Source organism: Cyprinus carpio, chromosome A23 (genome assembly GCF_018340385.1).
Source record: "Cyprinus carpio isolate SPL01 chromosome A23, ASM1834038v1, whole genome shotgun sequence".
Lineage (NCBI taxonomy): Eukaryota > Metazoa > Chordata > Actinopteri > Cypriniformes > Cyprinidae > Cyprinus > Cyprinus carpio.
Genome location: NC_056594.1, coordinates 5,996,751 through 6,019,684, shown reverse-complemented (window position 1 = coordinate 6,019,684; position 22,934 = coordinate 5,996,751). Strand labels below are relative to the sequence as shown.

The following is a 22,934-nucleotide window of genomic DNA, read 5'->3' as shown; positions in this document are numbered from 1 at the left end:
CAGAAGGCTCTCTTCGAGGAGGGAGCCTTCGCCAGCGTTCCCCGCAGGTCTGGCCCCGCTACTGCCAAGGCAGAGAGGCAGCTGCACTCATGGGGTTCGCAGGTAGATCTAACAGAGGGAATGGAGATGGGCAAGTCCCTTTCTCCTTCCTCATCTTCCATATCTGGCGCCCAATCCCCGGGATCGCGCACTGGCCTCTCTCCTGACTGGGGAAGCCCAGCGAGCCTTCTTCCGTTTACCTGCCACTGTGCCCACGCAATACAAGGAAGTGAAGAGGGAAATTCTGGCCCTGGTGGGGCTGTCGCCCGTCTGCGCGGCCCAATACTTTCATGACTGGGCATCTTACGACCAATAAGCAGGCCGGCAGCTCCCACTGTGCGGGATGAGCCTATGCCAACGGAAACCACCTCGAATCCCGCCCGGACCTGGCTGGCAGGTTGCATCGTACATCGGGATCTGCCAGTGGGAGCCCCGGAAGTCAGTGTCAAGGTCAGCGGCCAGCCGTTTTGGGCTCTGCTGGACTCAGGCAGCTCAGTCAGCCTTATCCAAGCTCACCTCCTTCTGCCCCGCAGCAAAACCAAGGCTGTCCTACCGAATACGTGGACATGCAACAGGTGCCGGCACGCCGTGTGATGATCTTCAGTGCCCCGGGGTCCTGGACTGTTGAAGTCAGAGTGATGAAGGACCTCCCAGTGCCCGCCCTCCTGGGAAGAGACTGGCCAGGCTTTGACAGTCTGTTGACCACTGCCACGCAACCTGCCAGCCCAATAGGGAGTCGCCGAGCATGGCATCCGGTGAAACCAGCGTGTGACCAGTCAGCCCAAACACGAGCACCACACAGACACATGTGTTCCTTCCACCCCATTACAATACCCTATTAAGGAAGGAGGCCATCGGATATTTGGCCAGGCTCAGGTGGACCTCTTTGTGACTCAGGAGATGTCACAATGTCCCCTATGGTTTTCTCTAGTTCATCCAGCTCCCCTAGGACTGGACGCTATGGTGCAGACTTGGCTGAGGCTTCGTCTGTACGCTTTTCCCCCGATCGCTCTTCTCCCGGGAGTTCTGGCGAGAGTCCACCGAGATGGGGTTCGGCTGTTATTAGTAGCCCCATTCTGGCTGGGCCAAGTATGGTTCTCAGATCTGATCACGCTCCTTGACGGCTCTCCATGGGAGATTCCAGTCAGGAGAGATCTACTCTCACAGGCGCAGGGTACGATAATTCACCCTCGCCCAGAGTTGTGGAAACTGTGGGTGTGGGCCCTGAGGGGGCACAACTCATAGCATCCGGTCTCTCAACCGAGGTTGTTGAGACCATCCACCAATCCAGAGCTCCCTCAACAAGAACATTGTACGCCATGAGATGGAAACTCTTCACCTCATGGTGCAGAGACCACCAGCTTGACCCAGCTAACTGCCCAGTTGGTACAGTTCTGGAGTTTTTACAAGCCAGGTTCTCTGCAGGGTTGACCCACTCCACCTTAAAAGTTTACATGGCAGCCATTGATGCCTACCATGTCCCCTTCGGTGGCCAGTCAGTGGGCAGACACCCGATAGTGACATGTTTCCTCCACGGTGCGCATAGGCTGAGGCCTCCAGTACGGTCCTGTGTTCCCCCCTGGGATTTGGTTGTGGTGTTAGAGGCTCTCTGTAAAGCTCCATTTGAGCCGATTGAGGCAATATCAGATCGTTATCTGACTATGAAGACTGCCTTCCTGTTGGCGATTACTTCTTTAAAGAGAGTTGGAGATCTTCAGGCCCTCTCAGTGGCCCCTACTCATCTTGACTTTGCACCCGGCATGCCCAAAGTATTTCTATACCCTCGAGCGGGTTATGTTCCAAAGGTTCCCTCTGTCACACCACAACCAATAGTGCTGCAGGCCCTTCCGGGAGCCCAACCAGAAGAAGCTTAATTATACATCCACAGAGCTGCCCTGTGGAGAAAGATGGACCAACTGATTGTGTGCTATGGTCCCCCCAAAAGGGGTCTTCCTGCAACTAAGTAGACCCTTAGTCGTTGGATAGTTGAGGCTATCAACCTGACCTATGAGTCCCCGACCTCCCCACGCCGATGGGAGTCAAGGCTCACTCCACACGGGGTATGGCAGCCTCCAAGGCCTTCTTAGCAGGTGTATCCATGCAGGACATCTGCAGCGCTGCGGGATAGTCCATGCCCTCCACATTTGTGAGGTTCTATGACCTTGATATGTGAGCCACTCCAGGCTCTTCTGTTCTCTCGCCTTAGCTGTGCTTTTCGGATACACACTAGGCAGGGATGTGGAGGTCTGGCGGTGTGGGCACCTTGTTCCCCATAGCGTTCGATGCAGCTTGAGTTCCTGAAGAGGAACGTCTCAAGGTTACCCATGTAACCATGGTTCCTTGAGGGAACGAGACGCTGCGTCTCGAAGCCATACTCCCAGCACCCCTTCCAGCGCTTGCTTCTCTCCTAGAAGCTGATGCCAGCTGCGCGGCACGTGCTTTTATAGCTTCCTGGTTGCTTACGTCACCCCGCCCTTTACGTCATGCCCTTCCATTGGACAGATTGGAAGGGCATGACGAGGAACCATGGTTACATGTGTAACCTTGAAAGGTTATTTTGCATTCTATAATTTAATTTTAAGCAAAAAGCAAAGGTTTCATATCAAATAATGACACTGGAAATAGAAGGTCAAGTATACTGCTTATATTAGCAAATATAGCAATGTACAAGCATGTTCATGTTTATTTCAGTGTGTAACTTTGCTATTTCTTTGTAATTATTTGTGAAACTGACTTGCAATTTGTGAGCAAAAATGGATTCAAAGACAATCCTACACCCATTTATTTTTAATTTAATAATTTAATAAACTTTATTTTATAAACCCGTTTTAAAAGCTGCTTTTCAAAGTGCCAAACACTTCAATTTATTTTATTTTTAGGTTAGTCAGGTATACAAGTCAATTTAATGTTTTGTAAAACATGCAAAAATGCATTATGGTAATGAAAATCAGGTGAAAAATGTGCTTCCTTGTCATCAAAATAATGTGACAATGCAAAAATGTTAAAGTTGCGATGAAGCAGAAGTAGTGATGGGTATTTTTTTTCCACATTGTGACACATCCACTTTGATTAAATATTGTGAGCTAAAAAAAAAAAAAACTGAACACATATACATAGATGAATCATTCGCTTTAAGATCTATTAGGCCTACATGTATTTACAAAATAAATTGTGTGAATTATCATTTCATGCTGACTTAACAGAAATCTTAAATAAAGCTTAAATAAAGTAGTATGCTAGTAAGCTATTTCGAACATAGTCCAATCTCTCACTTTTCCCTTTCTACCATTTGCGATCCTGAGCTGCTTTAACCAAACACCCAACTGCAAATAAAAAAACTACAGATGTGCTTATAAAATGTCATTGGTCTTTCTTTTCCTTTCTCTGACCTTCTTCTACCTCCGGCTCTCTCTATCTCTTTCTGTGTATATACCTCTCCCAGTTGGCTTTCTTATGTAAGTCCTTTTTCCAGCATAGCTAATGTGATTAGTGCTACGGAGAGCACTTGGCAAGTACAAAATATTTAATGAAGGGTAAAAGATGATACCAGCGCATATCAGCACGTAAGAGATTAAAAAAAACAAGACCACAAGTCAGTGAGAAAGAGGGAGTAAGAGACCAAAAGTAAGGAAAGACTGTAAATAATCAAGTCAAGTCAAAATTTATTTCTATAACACATTTAAGCAACAGAGCTGCACTAAAAACAAAATACAATATATAAAAAGCATAACAGGAAACATGCATTATTTGAAAAAATAAAAAATAATGATAAAATAAAAATAAAATAAACACATTAAAATAGAATCAGAGCAAACTGACACCAAAACCTTAAACTGACATTAATCAAATGCCAGAGAAAACAAATAAGATTTGAGAACAGACTTAAATCTGGCTAGTGAAGGAGCAAGCCTCACATTTACAGGCAAACTATTCCAAAGTTTAGGAGCTGTAGCTGAAAAAGCCAAACCAACTTTTGGTTTTACAGCTACAACGTGGGACAGTTACGAGAAGCTGATTACTAGACCTAAGTGCTCTTTGAGGAGAGTAAGGAATCAGAAGGTCACTGATGTATTTTGGTGCAATACCAGATAAAGCCTTGTACATAAAGACAGCAATTTAAAATCAATTCTAAACTTCACAGGGAGCCAATGTAAAGACGCTAAAATTGGAGTAACGTGATCCCTCTTTTTTGTTCCAGTAAGAAGCCTCGCTGCAGCATTTTGGACAATTTGCAGATGAGAAATCGCTGTTTGAGGCAGGCCACAGTAAAGGGAATTCAGTAATCCAGGTGTGATGTTATGAAAGCATGGATTACAGTCTCCAGATCTTTGTGGGACAAAAACTGTTTCAGTTTAGCAATTGATCTCAGATAGAAGAAAGTGCCCTTTACCACTGTGCTAATTTGTTTCTCAAAGTTGAGTAACGAATCAAATGTAACCCCAAGATTTCTTACATGGGTTTGAACATTGGCAGAGATAAACCCTAAATTAAAAACAGATGAAGTCCTAGAGTGGCCTAAAATCAGTATTTCACTTTTGCTTTTGTTTAGTTGCAAAAAATGATTAGCCGTCCAACATTTTATCTACTCAAAACAGTCGTAGAGCACATCCAAAGAATCACTGCTGTAAGTTTTTGCTGGAAGATAGAACTGTGTATCGTCAGCATAGCAGTGGTATGAAATTTTAAATTTCTTAAAAATGGCACCCAAGGGAAGCATGTAAAGTGAAAAAAAGAGGGCCTAAAATGGACCCTTGGGGCACACCACAGTTTCTGTGCTGTCCAGTGATCTAAAACCCGACTGAAAAGTATCTAAAACATTGGACATACTGATATAGGAATTCAACTGATGATAAACAACTCTCTCTAATAGCTTTGAGATAAAAGGCAACTTAGAAATAGGTCTGAAGTTACTGAGGATAGATGGGTCAAGATGAGGTTTCTTAAGCAGAGGGCGAACCACAGCATATTTGAAACTAGCTGGTAAAACTCCATTTGCTAAAGAACTATTAATGATGGCCATTACGGCCAGACTCAGGGTTGCAAACACTTCTTTAAAAAGATGAGCCGAGATTACATCAGACTCACAGCTGGATGATTTAGTCTCAAAAACAATATCAGCTAGCTGTACAGAGGAAACTGAATGAAAACAAGTTAACAAATCTGTTGGTGAACAGCTCAATGGGGCATCATATGTTGATGGCTTTATAGAAGCCTTAATATTCAATATTTCATTATTAATTTTTTTTTAAAAGTTCTCACAGGTTTGCCGAGATGGATCAAGAGAAGGGTCAAGTAAGGGATTTAGCACCAGATCAATTGTTTTAAACAACATCCTTGGTCGGTTTGCATGTTCAATAATGAGTTTGGATAGGAATTCAGACTTAGCCTCTTTAACTGACTTTTGGTAGCTAGTTAAGCATGAAATTAAACACTCATATGAGACCTGGAGTTTGTCTCTTTTACATTTTCGCTCTGCCTTACGACACTCTTGTCTAAGAGCGCGGGTATGATCATTTAACCAAGCCTGAGTGGTGCCCTTTCCCTTCACTTTCCTTAGCTTAAGGGGAGCAAAATAATCTATAGAAATGGAGCAGGAATTACTAAAAACCTCCACCATCTCTTCAGTGTTTAATTTGTCGAAGGCAGCAACATCCACAAAGTTTGCTTGATAGTGCTCTGAAAATAAACTGGCAGAGGATGGCTGAATAAAATGGGAATAACTTACAGACAGAGCATCTGGAGTTGGGGGAATCACAAACCATTTCAAACACAATTGGCAAATGGTCTGAAAAAGCAGCATCAATCACTCTCAGGTTTGTTATGGGGAAGCCATATGACAACACCAGATCCAATATGTGTCGCAAATTATGAGTAGGACTCGAAACAAATTGTGACAGATTTAAAGATTCAATGAGGCATAAAAACTCTTTCACCAGTGGTTTAGATGTACAGCAAAGGTGAATATTAAATTCTCCTAGAATCAACAATCTATCACAACTAGACATGATATTAGCGAGGAACTCAGAGAATTGTTGAATAAAGTCCTTCTTGAATTTTGGAGGCCTTTAAACCAGTGCACATAATACAGGACCCCCTATATCGACTCTCATTAACGTACCACAAAGCTGGAGTACACATCTGTATTTAATTTTTTGTTTTTAAAATTGCTTTAAATAGCAACACCACCACCATGACCAGAAAGTCTAGGAGTGCTAAAAAAAAAAGCACAATCCAGAGTAGAAAGTTCAGCAAGAGTTGAAAGTTCATCCCATTTCAGCCATGTTTCAGTCACAAATAAAAAATCAAGCAAATTTGTGATGAAAAAGTCATTTAAATAATACATTAATGCCCATTCACAAAAACTCACAAAACACTGAGGTAGCTGGTCTCAAAGCTCATTGTATAAAGCCTCATTGTGTGAAGAGCTAGAGTCCATTGTTTCAAACTGTTCTGCAGTCACCGCTCTGTGTTAACTAAAGTATTATAAAAGCAACTGTGGGAAAATGAAAACTCTGGGAAAACCGGCTTGGAGATGCTGACAGCTAAAACAAACGTGTTTCCACCTATCAAAACTATCCCAAAGGGCAAGTCAAGTTCATAGTGTAATCATGGGGTGATGGGAAAAGAGTGGATCATGGAGCAGTTTGTCAGGGTTCAGTGATGCGTTTCCTGTGTCTGCTTTCCTGACTGTTCTTTCTCTTCTTGGCGTACAGGAAACGAAAGCTACAGGCTTATTACTGCCAATCAAATCCATGGGAGTCAAAAAATAAGAGCTCTCAACACATTGAGATGGATAAGAAACACATCCCGTCACTCAAAGAAAGGGGCGTGGTTAAATACTGTACAGCATCTGTCAGTCATCCACAGGGGGCTGCGGCTAAGAATGATGTTTTCTCTGGATATCCTGCTGGATCTACCCATCTGTCCAAATTACTATGTGTCAGCATTTCAGTCAGATTCAGAGAACACACATTTCCACTTGACATCCCAGAAGGAGACATTGGCTGAATATGCCTACTTCCCTACTAGCAGACAAAAAACCTATGACCTACTATTTCTGACTATTTCTATTTCTGAATTGATGCACTGAATACAAATGAATGAATTGGTTAAAAGAATTATTCAATGACTCACTCTTGAACAAACACTGGATATATAACCCCTCTATATCCTCATTCACTATCCCTTACTTCAGTCCGCTAAAATAGTCCACTGTATTAGTAAATGAAAATGAGTGTGTGAATTCAGACACTGAGGGTGTATGTTTTATCTAGTGGCTAGTTGTTGAGTTGACTCATATTGTCTCATAATTATATCATATGATAAGCGATATCACAAAAGCAGCAATATCACATAAGTGTTGTTTTTGTCCCATATAGCATAAGTGCAAATTTAATCTTAGACAACAGTTCTGTAAATAATAAGCTAATATTGTGTTATATTTGAGATATTATCTATAAAGCCACAGCAGAAATATTTACCGCCACCTACAGTCAGTTTTAGTTTCTTATTTAAAGTGTAATTTCCTTAAAAAATAAATAAATAAATAAATACAAAAATATATAATAAACTTAGATGATCCTTCACCCAAAAATAATAATTCTGTCATTATTTACTCACCCTCATGTCGTTTCAAACTTGTATCACTTTCTTTCTTTTATGGAACATAAAAGAAAATAATGAAGAATGTTGGTAACTAGAAGAAAGAAGAATGTTGTTTTGGTAACTAATCACTTTCATTGTATGAACAAAAAAATATGAGATGTTTTCCAAATTACTTCTTATATGTTCCATAATTTATGTTAGATTATTATAGACTAAACGTTTATGTGTAATAAATTTTATGTTGAATCAAATATTTATTTCTAAAGCATATTTTTGTAATAACCCATAACTATTTTTCTAATTTAACACAATAATTGCTTTAAATAATCTTTTGGGGGTATTTTCAGCCAAATTTAATTTGCGATTAATTAATCTCCACATCATGTAAGTAGATAAAATATTTTAATCAACTGACAGCCCTAATGCAAATATATTATGAATATATAAATAACAGCACATTTTGGTTTGATACAAAGACTATATTGTTGATTTTGGCAAATGGTGATTAAAAAAAAAAGAAAGTCAGATGAGGCACTCTCTGAGCAACTGCTGACTTAAATACTCATGATGCTGTGCCTTTTTGTCTTTAAGATGATAGTTTAGATAATGGTACACTGGTGAAGACAGTCAGGTGTAATATTGGGTAGTGAGATGGCTTCTGACCCTCATTGGGCTTCAGAATGTGACCTTGGCCAGAATTGATCTTCAGCCCCTCAGTGTGAAGACAAAGGGCAGTCTCGACACCACCATCAGGAGAGGGGAGGAGGCAGACAGCAGAGGTCAAATGTGGACAAAAGTCTGAATATTTCCATTACATATTCTGGGACGGAGATGTACAAAGCTCTTTGAGTGCTGATGCAAGGCACTAAACTGCTGAGATACATGTAACAGAAGACAAAGACAGAGAGAGAGAGAGAGAGGGAAAGGCAAGGACAGCTAAGTTAATGCAAAGAGAGACAGATCCAATGGCAAATGCTTTCAACCCTGAAGAAAGAGTCACTCTCCTGCCTGATGTGATTGATGGAACGGCTTAGATCTTCTCCTGCCACCGCAGAAAAAGATTAATCATGAAAGTTTCCAAACTTCTTTGACATTGCCTTGCTTTTTGTTAACAGTCATTAGCAAGCAATTACCGTGCGGTTTGGTGTGGCTTGTGGGAAGGTCATACCGAGTCAAAGCCCATGGTAGATTACTGCAGCACTTTTGGAAAAACTCATTCCTTCCTAAAGAAAGTACTATACTACTAAACTTTCCCAGAGGCTCCAAGACTCCTTCACCTGTCAACCAAGTTGGCATCTAAAGCACTTGCACTACCTTCCCCCTTAAAAATACCACTTACTTCCTGAAGTACCAGGCAGAAAACTAAAACAATTACATATGTGGAAAAAAATCTATGAACACATTATAAATCGCACATGCAGAATCATATTTTCTGCATAAACAATACCAGTTAAAAGTCTGGACACACCTACTCTTTCTATTACTATTTTACATGACTATTTTAGGAATTATGTAGTGACTAAACATTTTTATTTTTTATTTTTTGATTAAATAAAAAAAAATTCAGTGCTGATTGTTATATTACAAATACATATAAGATTAAATGTATACTAATTTTCAGAAGTTTGGGGTCGGTATGATTTGTAAATGTTTGAATATATTTATTATATATTATTAATAATATATTGAATAATGTTTGAATATTTGAATATTTTGTAATTTATTTTTATAATGGCAAAGCTGAATTTTCAGCAGCCATTAAACCAGTCTGTTTACAGGATTCTTTGATCCACAGAACAGCATTTATTTGAAATAAAAAAATAAATAAATAAAAAACTTGTGACATTAAAAAAAAAAAATATTTCACTGCTGTCACTTTTCATTAGTTTAATGCATACTTTCTGAATAAAAGTATTAATTTCTATTTTTTTTTTTTTTTTATTCTGGATGGCAGTGTATGTCAACATACATGGTATTGGTAAAAAAGCATGTAAAAATGTCTTTAAAAATTTAAACTTTTGCTCTTTAAACCACATTTAACATGAAATTTTTAACTAAATATACCACAAGCTAGTAGAAAACAGCCCTGAGATTACCTTTTTAATATTTAAGTCTATTCCATATCAGCATGTCTTCCAGCTAGTGGGTGCTCAATCCATGGTTATGGAGTATTTACTAAGGGGAAGTCCTGCGGACACTATCTTGAACCCCAGAAATGAAGCATGAAATTATTCCATCTTGACCCAACTCTAGAGAGCCGTTCAATCATGTAGAGAAAAATACCATAAAAATATAAAGTTGTACTCAAATAATGTGTGTTCGGGCTTCATCCATACAAACTATCTCTCTCTGTGAATAGTCCTAAATTGTGATTCTTCAGCACACATCCAATTTGGTCCTGGGATAAATTACTAGATTTATCATTTATCCGACACAAAGTTGACATAACATGTTTAAACCTTGGAAGTTCCATTGAGTCTCTAAACTGACATGAGCCAAAGCAGCTTTACATTTGAAGCTGAACTGAAGTTGCTAGAAGAATTAGACATTAAAGTTCAACTCAAACCACACACGGGCCAAACACGACACATACAGTGCACTTGAGGGTTGTTCAGTTTTTCACATTCATGACCTGCATGGCTAAAAAAAGCCACAGATGTCTGTTTAGATCTATGAATCTGTCAGATCTGTCAGATCTATGAAACAGTCAGTCTGCTGGAGATCAGATCGCTTCGACAGCCAGCAAATCAACCCAGAACGGAGGAAGACTGACAGAGGAGAGCCATTAAGAATAACAGATCTCCTGCTGAAAAGACAAGTCTGAGACAGCCTCCATCAACAGAAAGAAACATCATTAAACGAGGAAAACAAACAACACGGGAAGGGATTATTCACTGCAACATTGATTTTCTGACCAAAAACAACATTCCTACAAAAGCTGGTTAATAGCAAGGAAAATAAATCTTCCATGCTGAGAAACAGATATTTATTCAGCTAGTTGTTAAGGTAAAGAAAAGACATAAAGATATCAGTCTTTTCAATCTACAACAACATTAATCACAATTAAGGTGAATACACAACAATCTAGAATACTCACTAATTTATATAACTTGACATTATAGTTAAAGTCATATTAATGAGCTAAATATTCTGCAAAAAAAAAAAAAGCAATTTACAACATTAACAACAATCATCTGAATGAGCCGATTCAATGCTACATATGAGAAACAGAACAATTTAAGATGAACCGGTTCACTAGAATGAATCAGTGTTTTCAAAGCTATGAGAAAGGGTGCTTTTTAGAGTGAACTGATTCACTACAACAAACCAGCCTTTCCAATGCTACATATGAGAAAGAGAACTGTTTAGGATTAACTGATTCACTAGAATGATTCATTCAGTTTTTTCAATGCTACAACTGTTCAAAAAGTGTTTTTCATATTTTGTTTTTCACTGTAATGAAATTAGAAAAGCTACTTCCATTTTTTCAATTCAGTTTTTTTTCCTTATTTGTAAGTCACTTTGGATAAACGTATCTGCTCTTTGCTTTAAACTGATGTAAAAATATATGTATTTTTTATATGAAGGCTCTCAATTTGCTGTCTCGTGTGTAGGACTTGCATAAGAGTGGCATAACAGGTCTGAGGTGGGCAACTGCTTCCTGTCCTAATATGATGTGTGTGAATTATTCATGCACACAGACTACATCATCTGAAAGCTTTCGTGTCACACATAAACCAAACCTTGTAGAGTGAGCTAATGTCCTCAAACTCTGTAGCTGTGATATAGTAAATGATATCCATAAAAGATATGAGGACTTAATTGTGAATGCAAAAACAAATGAACATCTGCTGAGTTTGAAGGGAAACTTTGACCTTGAAGGAAAACTTTTTTAATACAAACTTCATTAGCATCTTCAGCATCTTCTGCATAATCAAAATATTTAAATACCAGGTATCAAATACTAAATATTCACTTATAAGATCCAGCAGTCCTTCCATTTTTCATTATAATTACATAATGTTCTGACCTTTCTTTTGTGAATGTGCTGTCTTCATGAGCTACTGTACTGAATAAATCATACACATCCCATTAATATCTTAAATCTGTGCATATTTCTCTCCTGATTCAGATGAGAAAACTTTTTCACCAGAGAAAGCTAAATTATGGATAGAGTACTCATATTTTAGCCAGAAACAATGCTTTTATGTTAAAAAAAAGTCTTACTGGAGTGGTGTGGATTAATTGTGTGGATCAGCTGTTTGGACTCTCATTCTGACGGCACCCATTCACTGCAGAGGATCCATTTGTGAACAAGTGATGCAATGCTACATTTCTCTAAATCTGTTCTGCTGAACAAACAAACTCATATACATTCTGGATGGCCTGAGGGTGAGTACATTTAGAGCAAATTTTTATTTTCCTTTAATATTAGCTGCTTTACTAAGTAACAGATGCAGTTGCTCCAAAATAGTTTGGACACACAAGCACAAGATGCCAACAATAACACACACTGTGCTGAGATATGGCATAAATGTCTGCAATCCAAAGTCAAAGGTTTCAATTCAAACAATACCCATCAAAGTTGTTCAAGACCCAGTTATCTGAGCTATACCCACATTCTTTTTATAACTGTCTTACTCTCATTCATATCTATTTTTATTTCTCCCTAAAGGAATTTTAGGAGAAACATCTGATATGAATGACACATGTGAAACGTATTATGAAATATAACTGACAGCTACTGTAAATTAGGTCTACTGAGAGAAATAAAATATTCCTCTGGGACAAACACTACAAAATTCATTATTGTAAACCATTCAACCAATAGTAATTAAGAAAAAGCAGACCTACCGACATGTTTGAAAAAAGGCCACAATAATGAATAACTAATGTACCTTCGATTAAACGCCAGACTGAACCACTACCCTGTGGTTCCTCTTGGGCCTGTCCCGCCAGCTACAGCCAGACTACCTTCACCTCAGTTCAGCCGCTGGGGTCAACCGGCCCGACCTGGGCACTGCTGGGAGCAGAAAGGGCAAGAACAGCCACAGTCCAGAACACAGAACATACTGTATTACCGGGCATTTCAAGATTGTTGAAACAGGAGAGAAGAGCTTTCAGTGAATTAACATCCAACCGCATTAAAACAAAAGCATGTAAGCCCATCAGATGCTCCGAACAGATCAATGAAGCCAATATCTGCTGTCCAATGTACTCAACTCTGGCCCCCTTCAATACTGTTTCAACTGTATTGACTTCAGAAATGTGTCTGTGGATGGAAAAAAAAATCTATAAATGGCAAATAATTGTAGATATCTTATCCGAATTGTTTAAATGTGTAGAATCCACATAAGCTTGTTTTTCATCAAGCGGTCAAATTCACAGCAGGCTGAACGTAAATGTAACTCTCTGTAAATCCACTCTCTGACAGTTGGTGGCACTGATGGAACGGCAGAATTAGAGCTGTTTCCCTCTGACCTCCGTGGACAGGACAAAGCAACATTGCAATAAGATCACTACTTTATTAGGTATTACATTGAGTGAAGATGAAAACAAAATGCCATCGAATTTTTTCGAAAACTGACAGAACCTTCAGAGGTACATTCATATAATTAATTCATTCATATATTCATAGTCTCTATATATAGTCTTTGGTATAATTCCCTTAGCTTTCTTTTAAAACCTCCCAGCTTACTGCCAAGTTTTCACACAAAATAAAACTGCTCTGCTCTCTCTGCGAACGTGAGACTGTTACTTAAAACTCTGCTTTATGCTGGACAGTATTTATTTATCATCAGTTGTTCAAATCACGGTAATCGAATACATTTTTAATGATAATTAAAATGTTAAACGGTAATACGAACCGTGAGGAATTTCTTTTTTATTGATTTTTTCAATCAATTGTTTCATCCAGGATAAACGGAAAGAAAGAAAGTTGGAACTTACAGAATGAAGAAAGTAAGAAATGTAGGAAGGATGAACTAACCATTGATGAAACAAGCAAACAAATGAAAGAAACAAGGGAGCAAAAAATGTAAGGGTAAAGGGAAGAAAGAAACAAGGAAGGAAGGTGAAAAGAAAGAAAGGATAGATGAACCAGATAAATGAATGAAGGAAAGAACGAAAGGAAGGACTGAGGGAACAGAAGGAAAAAAGTAACGAATGAACAAATAAAGGAAAGAAGTAACAAAAACTGAAAGAAGAAAGGAAGGTAGGAAGGATGAACTAACCAACAATGAAAAAACCAACAAACAAATGAGAGGAGGAGAGAGTCACCTCTGTTCATCAGAGAGAGAGAGAGAGAGAGAGAGAGAGAGAGAGAATAGTAATAATGGACAAACAGAAGTGAGGACAGAGAGTGAGAGTAATGCACAGCAGAGTGCAGCGGATCACACACACTCTCACACAGACAGTGGGGCGTCTCAGTGTGTCTCCAGCTCAAGTCACAGCTCTGCGTGTGTGTGTGTGTGTGTGTGTGTGTGTGTGTGTGTGTGTGTGTGTGTGTGTGTGTGTGTCTGTGTTTACTGAACTGCAATCTGCTTACTGATCAGACATCTAGGTGCAAACAGGCCGCCTCAGCTGAGATACTCACAGGAGGTGCTGCTGCACACATCAGTGTCAATTTAACTTGTGCACATGCACACACACACACTTGCAAAATGCAAACTTTTTCTATACAGTATATATATATATATATATATATATATATATATATATATATATATATATATATATATATATATATATATATATATATATATATATATATATATATATACTTATACATTATATTACAAATTAAGTTTATTTCTGCATTTTTTATTTCTGCAACCCTTAAGAGCGCACCCCTAAACCTAACCACTTGTCAACGAACATAAAAACTCAAAAGGTAAATGACATTTATTTTAGTTACAATATTATATAGATATTTTTTAGCTTTTGAAGACTTGGAATATAATGTTAATTAAGTAACTTTTATAAACAACTAAATAACAATACAAATAAATGTAAAAATAAATAAATAAAGGGATACTCCACCCAAATATTAAAACTCTGTTTTAATTTACTCATGTATTATGAGAAAATTATTCAATTTTTTTTTTTTTTTTTTTTGGATGGAGGTCTACGGGCCCCAATGTTGTTTGGTTTCCAAAGTTCTTCAAAATAATGTATCTTCATTTATGATACACTGATGAAAGTAAGTCATACAGGATTGGAACAACATGAGAATGAGTAAATGATGACAGAATTGTAAATTTTGGGTAAATCTCTTTAACTACAATCAAATTATTGATAATATCATTCCTGTTTGCACAAATGGTGCAGGATGAATTATCCAAGTTTAATATGTTAGAGATAGGGGTTTGATTGACTCCCAGAATGAGCAATAGTAATTGCCTTAGCAATTACTCTCACACAGGTATTTAGAGAACATCTCTCTTGTCTCATTCACACATACAGTCTCAGAGAGAGTAGAAAGGTTATGTGTTCATAAGGTATAAACTCACTCAAGTCCTCAAAGGACCCAAATGTAATCTCTCTCTCTCTCTCTGTCTTTCTGATTGTTGCTTTATTCTCCAATCACTGTATTCTCTTGCTTTAATTGCCATGTTATCAGACTCTCCCCAGCTCCCCATCTCTCTCTCTGCCTGACAGCTATGCCAATTACCCGTCTGTATTGTGTGCTGTCTGGGCAGGAAAGCTCCAGGTAGCCAAAAGAACCAACACTGGCCATTTAGACACACAGAACAGAAAAGAGAATAAAAGCTGCCGCTCTTTATGCATTCACAGTCTCTCCATAGACTCATGTGCTGAATGAACACTCTCTCCATCTGTCCGAAATATAACATGTATAACAATAAATAAATATTTATTTACCAGGTTAAATGTTGATTATTAGTATTAGTGTAAATGTTATTATGTCGTTTTTTTAATGCTTTTTATTCTGAACCAAATCATTTGTTAAAGCACATTGGATTGAAGGCACTATTAGCTTTAAAGTGTGCATGGATCCACACTTCAAAAATATACCTGAAATAGTAGACCATCTGGGGACTTTTGGTATACTCTTTTCAACATAATATGCTTTGGGACACATTCATTCTAATCTCCCATACTATTTAGGATGGATAGTGTGAACATTGGGACGCAGGGTGAGTTGCTGAAACGTCAATTGACGATCTGCTGCATGAGATCACGTGAGGCACTTAATAATATCTTTAAGTGTGTGTGTGATGCGCCACGATTTTTAAATCTTTTGGTGTGTGTATGTTTAAGATTTGAGGGAGAAAATCTGCGAAGATTCTCCTTGTGTGTGCTGCAACCAGATTTCATAATTGGTTAGGATTTTAAACTCCTGTAGTCTGAGCCGGGCTTAAGTGCAAAATAAATATTAATGTGTTATCAGTGTCTTAATTGTATAATTGTAAGTAACTTTAATGTCAGGTCAGTGGTCCTTTCCCATTCTCTTTGCTCAATGAAACGCAACAGAGCTTCATAATAAAGTTTCCTGCTCTTTTGGACCTTTTCCTTTCTAACCACAATGGACTCCATTCTCAAACAAGCACACTTTAAATAATCTCATGTCATCACAACCCAATTAATGTCCTCCAGTGTGTGTCTTTGTGTAGCTGAGTGTATCTGGTGCAGAAACCTTTCAGAGTGTATAAAGTGGACAGTGCCAAAAAGTATGTTTGTTCATAAATATTCTGTTTAAATGTTCTAAAGGTTTAATTTTTAAAGGTAGGGTAGGCGACTTCAGAGATGCTAGCAATAGCAAGTTAGCTTTGAAAGCATAAGATCCCACTCTCCCTGCATTATCACTCCCCAAAGCCACGCCTCCTCCAAAACACATGAACGCGCCAGAGACTAAACAGTGACATGATGAGCGACAGCATTGGTGGGGGGTTGAATGCAACACTGTCAGATTGACTTGATTTTGACTGACACACAGACTGGAAATTCAAGATGTAATGGTTCAGAGGGTTCAAGCTATAAAGGTTTGCCAGCTCAGAAGGAGCACTGGTTTTTATGTCTTTAATGCATTTAATATTTAACAGTCTTTATTTTTGGTCCAGAGGGGAATTATGTCATTTAATACAGCCTCGAGCCAGCGAGGGTAAATCCTGAGGGTGACTTTGAGGCTTCAGCTTGAGTTCAAAAACTGAGAGGACTGTTTATGCCGAGATGGCCTGCCAGAGTATATTTCTCACTTTCCTCCCTCGCTCTCTCTCACACACATGCCAGTACACATCAAATCCTTTCTAATCGCAGATAAGGTGGTCTGGACTCTTTCAGAGTGGATTATGAGAACAGACATGTTAAAAGGTCAGTAATACACTAGTACCTCACAAGCACACACACACACACACACACAAACAGACACACACACACACTCACACTCACTTAAGCAGCAGAGAGAACCAATGTGTCACAGCATAGTGATTAGAGTCACAGAGATAATGCATGACCTCTAGGAAACATTATTGATGCCCAGTGATTATGGGAGTATTCTGTAAGTAAGGAGTGCTAGTCTGTCTTATATAAATATACCTCAAACAAGAGAGAAATTTATTTTAATGGATGTAAGATGAAAACTTACAAAGTAAGACACAGGAGCAAAGATGATTTTTTAACTATTTTTGTATTAAAGTTTATTGTAGTTGTATTTTTTTTTAATGATTATTAACTGGATAACATCTGGTCATTCTGGGTTGACTGAAATATATGTAGTTCACATTTATGATTTTCGATACTTTTAGTTAACTTGAATAAATATATTTAAAAAATGAATTCTGGAATTTTGTGTATGTCTTTATTGCTATTAATAAATTGTATTTTTATATGTAAATTATATCTGCGTTCAGCCACTATGTTCTATAGATATCGACATTGGCATTGACTGGTTGATTTTCCATGTGTATAAATGTCCAGTCATTCCTTGAACTCTTTGTCAGATCCTGTGATCTCGATTATTTACTTCAGATTTTGAGAAATGCTAACCTTTCATAAAATAAAATGATTTTCACTATATCTTTGCATGTTCACTTGGGAAATACTTATTATTCTTATCCTTATTATATTTTAATGAAGCTTTTATTTTTCCAATTGCACATTTTTATTGGTGCCTGATATTTCGCATTTATTATTTATTGGCTAAGTTTTCTTCTGCTTGGCTGATGTATCGGAATAGGACTTTTATTTTGATGACTTAGCGAATGCTTGATGAAAATGATCTACATTAAAAAATTGTGAGCTCAAACTTGATTTTTTACCCTTATTTTGAAGTTAATGTACTGCAATGTAATGCATTGTCTGCAAAACGTGAGAAGTCACACCAAGGCAAAAGGCAGTAACTTCCACAATATTTGGTTGCTGATCACCATTTACAAAATCGTTATAGTAACACCTGTATAAAATCTAGTGATCATGGGCTGTCTCATATAGGATATTGCATGTGACTTTTTTTTTTAATTAAGTTTTTTTTTTTTTTTTTGATTGTAACAAGCAGACTAAAAGTTAAACATGAGTGGATACCATGGATGCCAATTCATTTGCTATGCTCAGTAATGTAAAAGAATGCTAGACATAGCATAATTGCTGTTATATTGATTTATATTGATTGAACGACTTGTGGATTGATGTGAACGCCAACAAATGGGAATAATGCTCAAAATGCTTGTGGATTAAAAATCTTCTATGACGTTCATTGCCATGGATTGATTTTATCGGATTACAAGAAAAGGTAGGATATGGATTTAATTGTGAACTGTTAGTAGGCTACCAATTTTATGACTGATCATGCTAGCTACGGCATTCGAGTCCACACGCATCCAACTAGAAGTGATAGCCTGATGAATAATCTGCATTACAAAAGGGGAAAAAAAAAATTAAAAGTTATTCACGATTACATATTGCTGCCAAGGTATCTGGTCTTTACAGTGCTTTGTTATATGGAGCTATTTGGTAGTTCGCAATCTATCTAATTCGTTTGTCTACACCGTAATTAAAATGCAGGAGACTTTAATGGACAGTAAAACAAAGGCAGAACACCGTAAACTCCAAACCAGCACCGTAACTTTATATTGACGCACGGCTAAACAAAGTCAGAACGCCGTTACTCAATTTGAGCTTTCCAAACAAAGTGAAAGAGCAGTAACTGGTGTTACACAGTGTTCTGCCTTGATTTCTCCGGGGCTTTTCGAAGTTACTGTTGAGACTAACCATTATTTTCTCGGAAAAACAATGAAATTGACTCAAGATACTTATACACATGATAAAGGATGTCTTGAATGTCCCAAAAATGTCAATAACTAATTTTTGACAAAAATTGAAGTTACGATCTTTTGCCTTTGCACGGCAGTACTGTCCTGCTGATTTGATGATGGTGTTGTGTTGCGTCTGTCAGATGCGCGTGTGCGTGGTGTGTCCGCCGTGTTCATGCTGTTCTTATCGTTATTTCACTGCTTATGATGACATACAGGCTTATGCTCTGATTAAATCGTAGTGTAACTGGTAGTTGTGTTGGCCTATTATGATAACAGATGAATTTTAGGCTAGGCCTACCTAGGGGTGGGCAAAATGGCAAAAATATCTTTTTTTTTTCTCAAAAATATCATGATTTCACAATTTTATAACAATTCTTTGTCATGTTGGTTTTACTATTTTGCAAATTGTCTGAGCAGTACCGCCAAACTAATTTCCCTATTATAAAAACAAAGCCTTTCAAAGTAACAATCTATAAAGTAAAAAAGAATGGCAGATATTTAGTCCAACATGAGCGAAGATGAAAATCATTGTCATTATTTTATCTTTGTTATTAAAAAAATAAGAACAAAGATACACAATACAAATAACCATAATATGAATAAAACAAACATTGCTTTATTTTTCAGGTAAAGTAGGTGTATTTAGCAGTAATGAATTAACAAATATAAAAATTTAAAAACTATATATACATTATATACATCAACTGTACATTGATTCTTATGAAAGCAAGTGTATTAAAGTTCTTCAGTCAAGAGCAGTGAGGGATTTTTCTCTTTGTGTTTTGTTGTTTTATTAACTTTAAAAGTTGGAAATTCCAAAAATGGAAATTCTGTCATCTGTCTGTCAATTCTGTCATAGTGTTTTATTTTTATACCATCATTTACTCACTCTCAAGTTGTTTTAAACCTGAATGAGTTTCTTTTTTTTCTGTTGAACATTATATTATTAAATACGGTTTAATACGGGTTAAATACGGGGACCAGATACGGTTTGCTTACTCAAAATATCTTAGTTTGTGTTTAGGACAATAAATAAATTATTATAGGTTTGGGACAACGTGTAAGTGAGTAAATAATGACATAATTATAATTTTTGGGTGAACTATCTCTTTAATGACAAGTGGCAGCATGTTTAGTACTGTCCCTTTAAGAGCTGCACGCATCCGTTTTTCTCTCAGTTGTTTACTTTCACTTTAGACATAAGCAACTGTGTTTATATGTAAACCATGTGTGTTTTTGTATTAGCGATTCATAACTTAGTTCAGTAATTAGGCGCTATTTGACAGGCTTTTAGTGTGTGAGCGCTTCAGGTGTTCGCACTGGAAAAGTGCATCAGAACAGCACGCATATGAAATGATTAACCGGCAAGACTTTAAAGCAAATAACGTACTTCTGTGATTGTGAATAAGTGCAGTGTCCATGAGTGTAACTCTACAGCTGAGTTAACACTGATTTGAATCTATTTCGTGTTAACAGTATATTAAGACGGAGGCGTCAGAACTGCAGCTGATTGAATAGCACAATACTACGATATTTCTCCAAAAGCAGATCATAGAGACATTTTTATCGTCCACAATCAAAAATCATCATATCGCACACCCCTAGGCCCACCCAATTTTCTCTGGGCCCACCCACATTGTAATTCCTGGCTACACCACTGGTTTATGGTCTCTGTTTAACAGTTCTGAATCTGACTAATACATTTTTAGACAGATCTGTTAAACAAAGAAAGTAAACGGATATGAAAAAGTATTACAGCGTTTGCTTTTCTTCTGAGCTCTCAAAGATACTGGCATCAGCCATTGAAAAAAAAACACTAATTGTTATTCAAAATGTATTCTATACATTTTAGAATTTACTATTATTCATTTTTCATTATGAATGAATAATTAGTTTATTATCTTAACTTATTTGTTGGTAGTTCAAAAACAATCTCACCATCTCGTTCTTTCTCACAAACCCTTGGGTGGAAACTTTGATCTATGATATATGAGTAACAAAAAGTGTAAATACGTAATATATAAATGCTGCCGCTTTCTTTTTAACATAACAGATTCTTCATGTTGGACGAGATAAAGCAAGAGAGAACTCTATTCCCTCACATCCCTCAACTAATCTATATTAGGGATGTGAGGGAATAGAGTTCTCTCTTGCTTTATCTCTTTATCAACTAACATTCAAGTGTAAAAATGAAGAGAAGTCAGATCCTCATCAAAACACTCATCTGACCCCCTAACAATGAAGGCTTCATTGCTGATATTGCAATCTTTTTTAATTAACTACTAATTAATGTATAAATTAGCTGACACTTCTAGCTAAATCATCTTACAGTATAATTAATAAGGGAGAGTCCCTCAGTCCCTCCGTTTTGACAGCTCTACCTGTGTGAAAAAGAAGTACACTTTAGCATACTTTTAAAACAACATACATAATGTACTTCAAAAGAATATACTTTAGTGCAAATATAATGTAATGTTTTCAGTCACTTAACTGCATGTTAATTGCAATTAAATGAAAATGTATTATGGTTTAAATTTATTTTAAATGCACTGTTGGCTTTGCCCACTGATGTAGGACTTAATACACTACATTTAAAATTATAATCAAGTACTTCACATGAGCTTAAGTATGTTTGCCAACACATCAAAATAAGTGTACTTCTATAAAGCACCACAAAAGATTTCCTCTATAGAGCAATATTTCTTCTAGAGGCAACAAGACCAGGATTTTCTGCTCTTTATTGCAGAATATATTAAAGTACCATGGTATCTGGTAACATAAGGGCACAGTGCTAGTGTAAAGGCGAAGCAAATGATACAATCTAATAAACTGTGGGGTAAACCTTTACAGCCACCTAATTTTATAACCCACCTTTTTATAATATCTTTTTCTTTTTCACATCTACACCCCTCCCAGCTGAGGTCTGTGTTTGTGTGGATGACCAGACGGTCAAAGCAGGTCAGAAAGAGGAAGCTGATGTGAGAGGAAGGGACAGAGACAGAGTTCGAGTCAGAGATATGACCCATGGGTGATATTCTGAGAGACAGGGTAAAATGTGTAGAGCTGTTCATCACGCACAGAAGCACACACGAGAATTAAAAAAAGATGAGCCTCTCTTGCGCGTTCTCAGTTCAAAATGCATCCATTAGCTGGAGTAGAGCTGGGCGAGACTGATAATACAGATGTTTAAAATCAATGTAATTGCGTAATTGCTTTTTGCCGGCAGGAGCTGCCTAGTGCCTTCAGCAAGGCCACTGACCAATCAGAAAGCTCCATCACACATGATGAATGGTCGCAAACAGTTCACAATTAAAGAATAGAGCACTGGTTTAATAATAATCTCTACACTACGTTTTCTGCATATGAAGTAAATGGGCCTGCGGGAAAAAAGAAACAAAGAAATGAATATTTGCATATAGCTATGGATAATTTTTTTTTAAAGATTACTATAATAATAATTATTATTTTTAATATATAAAATATTGTATATTTTATATTTTATGTATTTATTTTGATATATTCATTATTTTAGTTTTTTTTTTTCTTATTTTCACTTAAAAAGTATTTTGTGCTGTCTTTCTAAGGGGTTTCTTCTCATAACTGCTACTATTTAGCAATATTCTCTCGCTGATTTGGACTTTGGAACAACATTAATGCATATTGCATTATACAAATAAATGAAAAATGTTTTCTTTAGGTTTATACATGTATATACATGTATTTCTTTAGGTTTATACATCTGTTATGTGAAATAGCTTGTTCATGACAGTACTAAATAAATAAATAACAGGCAATTTTCATGATCCCTCTTATTTTGTGAAGATGATAAACATTTTGCATATTCTGCAAGGGGTATGTTAACTTATGAGTATATATATAATGAAATGTATATATAATTATCTTTAGACACATCTTTACTTTTTTATAATATAATTAATACATATTACTTTTTTATAATATAATTAATATTTTCTTCACACAGTGAAGGGGCAAGGGGGTCCCTAAGAATGAGATCATATT

At 37.1% G+C, this 22,934-nt stretch overlaps 1 protein-coding gene across 1 annotated transcript in view; it reads right to left on the bottom strand.

Moving 5' to 3' along the window:
• The window catches only part of LOC109050245 (sterile alpha motif domain-containing protein 10-like), an 890,290-nt gene that overhangs the window by 43,714 nt on the left and 823,642 nt on the right, over window positions 1-22,934 (bottom strand). The window lies entirely within an intron of this gene.